The 11,925-nt window shown below is 44.6% G+C and overlaps 2 pseudogenes; one reads left to right on the forward strand and one right to left on the reverse strand.

Moving 5' to 3' along the window:
* Positions 1–8,061: 8,061 nt before the first annotated feature.
* Positions 8,062–9,193, reverse strand: LOC148034409 (uncharacterized; annotated as a pseudogene).
* A 1,668-nt stretch (positions 9,194–10,861) lies between these two features.
* LOC148034410 (MFS-type transporter clz9-like) lies at positions 10,862–11,507 on the forward strand (annotated as a pseudogene).
* Positions 11,508–11,925: the final 418 nt, after the last annotated feature.

The raw sequence follows: 11,925 nt of genomic DNA on the forward strand, positions 1-11,925 counted from the left end.
GATGAGGTCCAGCTATCCAAAATAAAAGTGCTGAATGAAAAGGTAAAAACTGGAAACTGAAAATACGGTGCTGTGAGTGTGATAAGTGTCGTGTATGTGTATGTGCGTATGTAGCTCTGGTACTCCAGATAATGGCTACAAAAGGGGAACAAATGTCGGCTATGATAGGGAAACAACTGTCGGCTGTGATAAAGTGGTGCGATGTGTATATATAATAGATGTAGGGAGATATACTATCCTGGGATGTAGTAGCAGTCGTCGAAGTCGCTAATAGCAGGTGATCCCTCCTGGATGCAGGATGTGGTACATCGGCAGTGGAGAAAGAGCAAACTGGAGATCTGAGATCCAATGTGTCGAGTGTCGTCGGATCTCAGTCTATTGTCGATGTAGATCAAGAATCCTCCAGATCTCCTGTCGGTGTGGCTGTGGGGTCCGAAACCCACGGATCCTCGTGCGGCGTCGGGTACGCTGGTCCTCAGCCTGCTGTAGTGTGAGCCCAGAGGTCTGGTACAGTAGCTCTCACTCTGTCTGTCTAAAAGAACTGTGTAATAATCGTCTAGGTGGGCCCCTCTCTGATTGGGACCCACTGTGTGCTCTGCTCTCTGATGTGCCATGCCTCTCCCAGAAAACGGCCAAATGATCTCTGATCCATATCAGTCATACATCCCTGAAGTGAGTTGCTCAATGTGTATCTAGATCTCAACTCTGAGTATGCCGGGCATCTGAGAACAAAATGCTCCTCACTCTCCACCTCTGATCTGCAAAGGGGGCATATCCTCTCCTCCCGCGGGATGCCACTGGCTCTGCCACTCTCAATCATAAGCTGATGTGATGATACCCTGAGCTGTCCAATAAGAACTCTCAATCGATGTGGCATATAGATCTGCATATATCTCGGAATCTCTATGAATCCCTGCTCTGATATCCTCAAGAACTGTGTATAATAATGTGCCATCTTCGATGGCAGTGGCTGTGCAGGGCTGACCCATGTCCTCTGTATATAAATATGCCATATCTCCTGTCTGATGACTCTGTTCCTCTCAGAGAGAGAGAGGGTGTAAGTGGGAGCCTGAGTATCATATAGAAGAGGTGGGAGTCTATCAATGTCCAGCCCATGTCTGTCAAACCAAGCTCTAGTATGTGCATACCATGATGTGGTATCCCCCGCTCGAGCCATCTCCTGAGATGCCATATATGCTCTATATGCAATGAGATCTCTGTCCATATCCTGAAATCTGTGTAGGAAGCAGACTGTCTGAAATAATGCCTCGACTAGCATGGGCGGTGTGGCAAGCTCTGCTCGCACAATGTCATGTGGGACTGAGGCCTTGCTGCGAATCAATCTAGATATCATGATCACCTGAGGTCTCTCCATCAATGTCCATAGATAATCGGCAAGGCCTGGCCCCCATATAGCTGCTCCATACATCAATGCTGGAGTGACTAGAGTATCAAAGAGCCACCCCTTGGTGGGGGGCTCCTGGAAATGTGCCTGATGACACTGTCGCTCCATAAGAGCCAATGCTGAGTATCCTCTAGTGAGGCGGTCACGAGCTGCCTGTGTCATCGAGAAAGTCCTTGAAGCTGCTGTAAAGGTGACTCCCAAATATACATATGATCCAGTGACCTCAATACTCCCTCCTACTGCCATGAAAATACTCTGTCTGCGTATCTGAGCTGATGTACGGAATATAAGAACCTTGGTTTTACCAAGGTTCACTGTCATGCCTCTCTGTATGCAAAAATCATCCAATGCTAATAAATGCTACTATAATCCCTGAGCTGAGTCTGAGACCAACACAATGTCATCTGCATATAGTAAGATATGAACAGTGGCTCCACTGAGATCTATACCTCCACCGGCTCGCTGTTGAATAAACTCTGCTATCTCATCAATGTATAGCCCAAATAGAGTCAGTGAGAGTGGGCATCCTTGCTTCACACCAATGGTGCTCACAAGGGGATCTAATATACCTCCCGGACATCTGACTCTGCCAGTAACCCGCTCATATAGTGCATAAATACCCCACATCATGTCATCATCCACCCCCAGATCAAGTAGGCGTCTGAAAAGCCTCTCTCTCAGAACCGTGTCAAAGGCTTTGCAGAAATCCACAAAGCAACAGTACAATCTCTATTTCTTCACTCGTGTCTGGTCGATCAGACAACGGAGAGTGAAGATGTGGTCTATGGTAGAAAATGCCCGTCTGAACCTTGCCTGTCCGGGTGTGCGCATGCACTCTCTCTCTGCCAGCGTGCTGAGCTCCTCCTCCATCACCGTGCCATAAAGTTTGGACAAAACTAGCCCAATCATGATGGTCCTATATGTGTTAGGATACATAGGATCCCCTGACTTGTGGATAGGTACAATGGTGTGCTCTGTCCACGAGTCAGGGAACCCCTCAGACAATGCACGGTTGAAGAGGTGAGCAATGAGTGGAGCCAATGTGTCTTTGCCATATATAATATGCTCTGCCTGAATATCAAACTGGTCTCGAGCGCGGCCATGCTGTAACCGTAAGATAGCATGTTTCACCATACTAGTGGTGAAAAATGATGAAATACATGGTCTCGGTGTACATGGTGTGGGTATTAGCGGCTATGTGGGTACATGATATAAACTCTGCGCGTATCCATGCCATACTGCAGGGTCATGTATCGGTGTGGGTGAGCGTGGTTCTCTGATCTGCCTCCATGCCTCTACACAATCTCTGCTCATAAGAAGGTGGTATATATCCCAATATCTCTCCTCCTCCCATTCTCGCTTTTTACGGCGGGTCAAGCGGTGCATGCGTCTCTGCGCCTGCCTGTGTGTGATCTCTCCTCTGGCCTCCAAATCGTGTAGCTGTCGACGTAGATCTCTGCACTCATCATCATACCACCTATTCTGTGGCATGGTACCAGTCCGAGGGGGGTGCGTGTATGTGTGATGTGGAAAACTGAGTGTAGCAGAATCATGCAGAATGCGTGTGATATTAGTGGTCAGTGTATCAAGGGGTGCGTATGGATCAAGTGACGTGATGTGCTCCTCCAGATGCTATGAGTAAACATGTGAGAGCTCATGAGTGAAGTGTATGGTAGTATGCATGTGGGGTATGATATCTACAGGTGGTGATGGTAATGAGGTGAGGAGTGAGAAACTGAGAAAGGTGTGATCGGCACCGAGTGGAAGTCTCCCAAGGCTGAAGGACTCGATAGTATGCATCCCATCGATCGGTCTGAGCAGATAATCTACAATACTCTCGCCCCCCCCATGTGGGAAGCATGTAAGACCTCCTGAATATGGCCATCGTGCCATCCCGTTATAAATAACAAGATGATGTCTACTACCAAGCTCAAGTAAATGCCCTCCATACCCTGTGGTGTCTGGCCCAGTATCTGCTGACTCCCTACTGATCCCCAACTCCTCAGGGTCTAATGCTCTCATGATCTCTGGCTGCTCCATATCAAAACTCTCACATTGTCAGCTCTGTGTGCACCCGTTGAAGTCCCCCATAAGGAAGACCTCACCCAAACTAGAATACAGAATAATGTCCTCTGAGAGCTGTGAATAAGGGGAGGGGGAATCTCTGGCCTGAATATCACCCTGCGTAGTAGCATATCTGGACCCTCGTGGTGAAAAGTAGCATACTGCCATATAGATCCATCTCTCATCTGATATCTGCACTCTGATCCATATGTAACTGGCCTCCTCATCTCGTCTCACTAACTGGATATGTCTCTATATCCCCTGACGGAATAGAACTGCCACCCCTCCTGAGCCCCTAGATGTGCTCTGCCTAGTAGTAGCCCGGTATGCAGATACCCACTCAAATCCTGTAATGTGTGGGAGCCCTCTCTCTGGGCTCTCATGTGTCTCTATGAGGCATATAACATCATGGTCAGGTAAAATCTCCTCAAGTCTGTCCGGTCGTGACCATAGGGAGCCGTTGCAGTTCCAAACTGCCACACGTATCGAGGTCTCCTGTACAGTCCTCTGCCCCATCTCATAGGCCACGCCCCCTATTTGGTGGGGCGTCCATCTATAAAAATCCGGCCATCTCGATAGAAGGCCTTACGGCCTTCTCTACGTGCTTGGAGTATCTGTGGCATGCATGCTCGTATGTGTGCAATCTGCATCTGAGTCAGGTCCTCATCCATGAAGATGGGAGCCCCAGTCATCCCTCGGAGCGAAATCCACTTCCGAAAGAAAGTGACTCTGTCCTCCGGTGTGCTCATATGTAATATCAGAGCTCTGACCCTGGTAGTATCTCGTCCTGCACGCCATGCTTGAGTAAAGGGCATGCTCGTGTACCCTAGTCGGGTGCATAGCCCGCGTGCGTCCTCCTCCGGAGAGGCCCCTTCGGGGAGCCCGGTAATATGCACATTCAATCTATGCGCGTTCCTGACCCTCTCCTCCTCTAAGGTCTCCTGAACCCGGACTACCTCCTCCTTTTTATTTTCTTCCTGGAGAGAGCAAGCATTTGAGAGAGACAAAGAGAGAAAGAGAGTGCATGCCTTTGACAAAGAGATAGAGAGAGAAAGGGAGAGAGGGAGACCTCCTGTGTGTGTCTTTGTTTGTGTGTGCGCACAAGCGTTTGTGTGTGTGTGCGCGCAAGCATTTGTGTGCGACACACAGAGAGAGAGAGAGAGAGAGAGAGAGAGAGAGAAAGAAAGAGAGAGAGGGCGTGTGTTTCAAATAGAGAGAGAGAGAGAGAGAGAGTCTTCATCAGAGCTGCATTGGAGGGAATTTGCTGCAATCATCAGCTTGGTGGACCGGATCATTAGCGAGAAAGATGTCTCAAGAAGGTAGGTGGTCGTTCTCTGGTTCTGATACCAAATTATTTGTTTAATAGTATTTGTGTGCTTTGACGCGTAATGGCTATTGTGACAATGTCAAAAAAATGTATACGTGTCAAAGCACACAAAATTTTGACCCCTTTTTCAAACCTGGCGTCCCGCGCACAGATCAATAGGAGTCATAATCTCCTGCTCTTTGACACGCATATGACCGTATCAAGACTACAAATGCGCTTATGCACGTCAAGGCACTGAGAATTTTGACCATAGTTTATGTCTGGTTAAACGAGCCGTGCACTTTCGAGTCCATAAGGGTCTTGGAATCTTTTCTGTTTCTGTATACGCTTCAAACGTGAAATTATGTTCTTGCAGGTTTAGGAGGACGTGGGAAGAGGCCATATTTTCTTAACCCTGAGCTTTGCCAAGAGGGGAGGGTTCAGGTGTCTGCAAAGGGAAGCCAAGCGGTCGCTGTGCACATTCATCAAAAAAGCGTGTAGTGGATTTCTCAGCACCATCACCAGCAAGTTCATTTGAGGAGGAGGGAGACTCTGCCCGTGTCATAGAGTATGCTCAACCTTTACAAGCACTGATGCCTACTGTGGAGGTATCACCTCTCACTGGAAACTCACACTACTGGCAAACTCACGTTGTGACAGGTTTTCATGAATATTCAACCTCCACTCTGTGTGAAGCTAGTGCTGTTTCAAGTCTTGTCTGCCTTTTAGAACAGAAGACAAGGGACTGTCCCTCAAACGAAAGGTGGACTTCTCAATGTCCCAACCAGAGCAAGAGCTCGCTCCCAAAAAAACAACAAGCAAGAAAAAGTCTATAGTCCCCACACCAGCAGATTGTGAAGCGGTTTCAATAGACTTCGTCAATGAAGCGGGAGCATCGGAGTATTATCCCGATTTAGTAAATATATTCAACACAACCATGCCGTATCAGGAAATCATCAGAGAGAACATGGAATATTACACTACTGAATTCAATGATTTTGAAACCCATGTAGAGAAAGGACGGGTGACATCAGATCAGAGGGACTCTGTTCATCTCCTTAATTGCACAAAGGACAAGAAGCAGAACAACATCCTGTATAAACGTTATCTCCTTCTGATGGGCCCTTATAGGCCGTTTTGGTATCCAATGCACAAGAAGGACTGCAAGCTTGTGTCAGTGGAGATGGGGTTCATCCTATACTTGCATTGTCTATACAAGAATCTACCCAATACAAATGTTGAGTTGTTGTATGAGCTAGAAGAGGAGACAGAGGATGAGGGCCCTGATGTGGAAGGAGACATTGAAGGAGTCGAAGTGGAGAAAGAGTTCTCGCCTACTGAGGAAGAGAATGAGACCAAGGCAATAAGTCTCAAAGATATCAAGAATAAAGTTTCAAAGGTTCCACAGTACACAGGGGAAGTTGGTGTTGTTGACACTTCGCTCAACTACCTACTCTTCCTGAGTTTCAAATTGAGGGAAAGTAGTATCTATTGCTCAGCGACATCTAGAAGGTGTTCTCTATCAGGGAAGACTTCATGCTTGCAGCAATTGCAAGGAGCGCAGAGGAGGAGGATGGGTTCATTTCCAACGATGATATGGAAGACCTGTCACTAGAGGAGAATTTTGATGCAGGTCAGTGCCTCCTTTTGTGGTTCAACAGGGTGAAAGAAGACAAGGAAAAGGTAGAGTGCCAAGTGAGCGGGAGTTCATGCAGTTTCAGGAAGTTATGGGCTATGACAAGTTGCAGGAAAGCACTGCTCATTTCCTGGAGGAACGTCAAGGGGAGAGCATGTGTAGTGTGAACCTTCAGAATGAGAAAACCTTCCTCTATGACGAGAAACTGGAGGTGACATTTACTTTGCTTTCATCATTTGCTTTTCTTAGATTATGGTGGAGGTTCTTATTCTTCTCATTGTAATTCGGATTTGGTCTATTTGGTTTATTGCAGAGGTTGTTGGGAGAAGTAGATGAGTTTCTAATCAGGCACAGAAGAGAGTTCCATGGACGCAATGCAGCTCTAAGGCACTACCTGAAGGGGCTTGCAAAATCGAAGGTTTTAGTGCACCACAACAACCTCAGTGATGAAGGTGTTGTGGCCACATTTTTCTTCAAAAGACTCTCCCGGTTTCTCGGTGGACAGCCTATCCCTAGCACCTACGAGAAGGTAATTTTGGTAGAGAAGTTCACAGCCCTGGATGTCTTTGGCTACCAGCCTGCATCCCGATGCTCAATAAGGGGCTATTTTAGTGCCTATGTAGGGCTTTCATTAGCATTAGGAATAGAAGACAGTGAGCAGCTGGAACCCTATGGAAAGAACCAGTTAATATGACTCAAGAGAAAACAAGATCAACTTTTACTAGAATATAGACCAACTGAGGGGCAAAAAGATGTATGATGTATTCCGCAACATTTCATTACACATTGTTAATACAGTCCATTGCTTTGTAAGTGGCTTTTTGGTTACAATGTGTTCACTGCATCTAACTACAGTTCCTTCACCTATCGATGGTTAATAAAGTGGTGTTCATGTCTGCATCTTTGTTGTGATTGAAGAGCATTTGAGTTTTTGAATGCTTGAATCTTCTTCTCCCTTTTTAATTGAACTTCCCTCAAAGCCTGCACAATCTTTGATGAACGTAGAGTCTCTTCTTTGTGAATCTATTGCATTATTCGTCTGTAGAACCATTGGAAGAGTTCACAAAGGCTATTTCCTTTATGACAATGGTAGATGGTTATAGATGATGTGCTGACATACAACAATATCATATGTTTTAGAATTATATCCTAAGACGCAAAATGATGTAGGCCAGATTTTGAAGCTTACCATGTAATGTGTTATGTTGTTTTCCGTCCAGGCTACGGTAAACTATTTTTTGAATTGTTGAAGGTGTGTTTGAAAAACCTTGATGTCTAGAGTCGACCAAGACTCCTTGTCGCACATCTTGAAGATGTTGTCCACTGCATGCCATACCTCCACCTTTGCATTTCTAGATGCAACCTCATGGTCCTTAACTGCAATGTGTAGTTTCCTCCATTGCTCTTACTCTATCCTGTTGACGTGGTTGGATGCACGCTTTTTAATTGTGCTGTTGATTGGTCTCGATAGGAACTGCCTTTCCTTTCGTACTTTTGAATGAAGAATGGTAGATGATTATAGATGATGTGCTGACATACAACAATATCATATGTTTTAGAATTATATCCTGAGATGCAAAATGATGTAGGCCAGATTTTGAAGCTTACCATGTAATGTGTTATGTTGTTTTCTGTCCAGGCTGCGGTAAACTATTTTTTGAATTGTTGAAGGTGTGTTTGAAAAACCTTGATGTCCAGAGTCGACCAGGACTCCTTGTCACACATCTTGAAGATGTTGTCCACTTCATGCCATACCTCCGCCTTTGCATTTTTGGATGCAGCCTCATGGTCCTTAACTGCAATGTGTAGTTTCCTCCATTGCTCGTACTCTATCCTGCTGACATGGTTGGATGCACGCTTTTTAATTGTGTTGTTGAGTGGTCTCGATAGGAATTGCCTTGCCTTCACTCCACCTATAGAAACCTTTCTAGGAAGATCTTTTTCATTGGTGGAGAGCTTCTGGTCTTGCTCAATTTGAACATTTCCTCCATGAAGCTACATACTGGATAATACCTTTTCAATAGCAGCAATGCCATCATGGTGTTCAGACTGATTTCTAATTTTCCATACAAACCCAATGTATAGGTTGATTAGTTTCTCTATGACACGACACAGAGCATGCATAGTACAAATGTGCACATTTGTCAATGGTATATCAAAAACATGTCGGAAGCTCTTATCGAGTAATTGTCGGTCGGGTGGCTTTGTCCACCACCTGTGATCAAGGGTTTTTGTAGGCTCCATGCAGTACAGGCATGGTAAGGTCAAGGCTCCTCAATTGCAATTGTATAAGCATTTTACTGTCTTTAAATCAAAGGCCAGGTGCCAAACGACTTGAAAGGTGCCTCTGTCTCCAACAGTAAGAGTCCTTTGCCCTCGCATCTGCCCACTAATAAGATCAGGACTGGGAGTTTGTCAGAAGACCCATTCCAAGACATCATGGTCCTCGGTTAAAACCTACACCAAATCAAAATAATACGTTTATTAGATTGAGTGTATAAACCACACTATATTCACAAGAAAATGACCTGGTAGTACATACAAGAAAGCAACCGAGCCACCATAGATTCATTTCTGATTGTACTGAGAAGTACAGTGGATCATCCTTGGGCAATTTTCCCATTGCTCTATCCATCAATGTTATGGCTACTCTTTCCATCTTCTTATCATTCAGGATCTCACACTCGTCCATCTTCAGAACAAAGTTGAGAACACCGTTTGTTTCAGCATGTGTGATATTGTAAAACTCAATCATCCTTCTCTGAAAAAGCTCCAACTCCATGAAGATGTTGTTGTGTTCATCATATTTGACAGTGCCTCATTTCCCTTTGTATTCATTTGTAATGTGGTACGGGGATCCAACATAGTTGTTTTACTTCTCGTTAAGTCTCTTCCGAAGCTTCCAAACATCTGTAGTGGTTGGTAGAAGTTTTGGAGTGATTCCTTTAGCTTTGAATGCAGACTTGACAGTCTTATGTAAGAAGGCATATCCTTTTCGATTAATACCACTCTCATCCATAGTGCTCTGTACATTCTCAATGGATATGGTGTTTTTGGTAATAAACTGATCCACCACCTCCCTCTGCACAACCTTAAATTTCTTCTCTTGCGGTAGTTCCTTTGCAACCTTCGAGCTAATCGGAGGTTTCATCTACATTGCTGGGTTGCTATTTGGGTTGATATTCTCCTTGTCAGGCTGCAATACAACCCTGCATGTAGAACCCCAGTGTTAATGTATGGAGGAGCCAGAGGGAAGAAGGCACATAGAAATCAGAGGGCACATAGGAGCAAGAGAGTACATAGAATCAGAATGCTTACCTGATTGCTTTGATCCTTTTCTTGAGTCCTCCTAAACCAACCTTAAGATCCTCTACATTTCACAACTTTCTTTTCCTTTGCCGAGGTCCACCAATAGATGTTTTCTTCATTCTGTATTGTTCAACTTGCTTTTCTAGCTTGTTGATCTCCTGTTCCTGGTGCTTGAGCTTTTCTTCTTGCAACTTGCAAAGGTCTCTAAGGTGACAAAGATGGGTATTTTGAACCTGGAACATCTCTTTCTCAACTGTAGGGGTTACTGAAATTGATTTGCAGTAGCCCAACAAACCTTCCTGTCCATCTCCAACAAACCTGAGAAGTGAGGTTGGGCTTGAGAAAGTTGGTTGACTACAAGTTTGATCATGTGGGTGAATAGATCCATCACACCATATATCCACATTCTTGGCTCCAGAACATCTTAGAGCATTCCTTTCATTTGCTAATACAAAGCTGCCACCACGACGTTTTTGCACTGGAGCGTAACTAGGTTCAAGGTCAATATGAAGATGGTACTTGGCATTGTCAACATGGACATGGGAGTCCGCCATTGCTAATAGAGGTAACAACAGCCCAGTAGACTTCTATTACCAACAGAGGGAAAATCTCAGTAGACCACCATTGCCAGGAGGGCGGGAGGGATTAGAGGGGTTTAGTGGAGGGTAGGGCAAAGAGGTCAAGTGGGACTTTCCCAACTATAGATCATTGAATGTAGAGGGGTGGCATAGTATATGGCATTGAAAGTTTACAGTGCTCTTACTCCCTAAAGATTCCTGACTTTAAATTTTCTAGTCATCAGTGTGGGCCATCGTTATCCACAAAAGGTGTTACTAACTTTCTCAGGTGGCTAGTTAAATGAAGATTTCGGTATTTTTCTAGAGAGATAATGATGCAAATACCCATTTTCTTACAAGGCCCTCCTTTTGACCTCCAAATAGCTCTAATGTATGCCATTGAGTATCTGTGCTTGACATGAAGCTGAAGGTCACTAAAATATGTCAAACTAGGCATACAATATTTAGTCAAGTCTATTCCTAGGAAGAGTTGGTGGGAATGCTTTTGCAAGCGGCATCCTGATTTGGTGTTTCAAGTCAGTGGACCCTTGGAGTAGTCTAGCGTCATTAATTTTTGACCAAAAATAATAAAGACTTTCCATGAGAACTTGAAGACCCTTTATGAGCAACACAATTACTCACCGAGCGACATTTGGAATGCTGATGAGAAAAGATTCCAAGGCTCCAAAGATAAAGGCATGAGAGTGCTTGCACAAAAAGGCATGAGAGTTGTATATGGGATGACCACAAACTCTAGGGAGTGGATGATAGTTTTATGTTGTGTTAATGCTACTGGCAATGCAATTCCTAGATACTACATCTTCAAAGGAAAAAGTGTTGGTGGCCATTATACCTAAGATTGTGAAGAGGGAGTTGCCATGGCCATGCAAAGGAAATCTTGGATGATAAGGGAGTTGTTCCATGCATGGTTGGATCATTTCCATAAATGTATTGATGAGTCCATGGGCTTTGCAAGCAAGCACTTGGTTATTCTTGATGGTCATGGCAGCCATGTTTCTATTTCAGTTGTTGAGAAGGCTACTTGTAACTTCATGGAGTATAGACATCATAACATTTCCATCCCACATGTCTCATAAGCTTTGACCTTTGGATGTGTCAATGTTTGAATCATTGAAGATCAATTTTCATAAAGAAAGTGTAGTTTAGCAGTATCAGACACAAAGCATTCAAGCATCTAAGGGTGACTTAGGCATTCCAACTTTCATGTAGAGAAAGCAATATCATAGTTTGTTTTAGGGCTGCCGAGATATGGCCACTTAATCCAACTACTCTACAATTCAATGGGATGCCATCTCAACACATGAATGTCATTGGAAGTGATGAAGGGGTGACGGAAGAACTTGCACCACAAGTTCCCACTACACCAATGGAAGAGTTTGCAAAAGATCAGGTCATAGAGGCCTTGACATCATTGGGGATCAACGAAGCATTGCCTAATCTTGTTGAGCCTATGCAACTTGTAGTCCCAAGTCCTTTTGATGATGCCAATAGAGGTTTTAGTCCTAGGGAGGCATTTGTGGATTATACCAACAGCATTATTTTGACATCAGACCAATACTTTGAGAGCTTAAAGGCAAAGTGTGCGAAACAAGAAGAGATTGCCAAGGCCAAGGAGGAGATAAGGATT

This window comes from Lygodium microphyllum, chromosome 6, assembly GCF_053477565.2.
Source record: "Lygodium microphyllum isolate KBCC chromosome 6, Lygodium_microphyllum_v1.1.10, whole genome shotgun sequence".
In the NCBI taxonomy this organism is placed as follows: domain Eukaryota; kingdom Viridiplantae; phylum Streptophyta; class Polypodiopsida; order Schizaeales; family Lygodiaceae; genus Lygodium; species Lygodium microphyllum.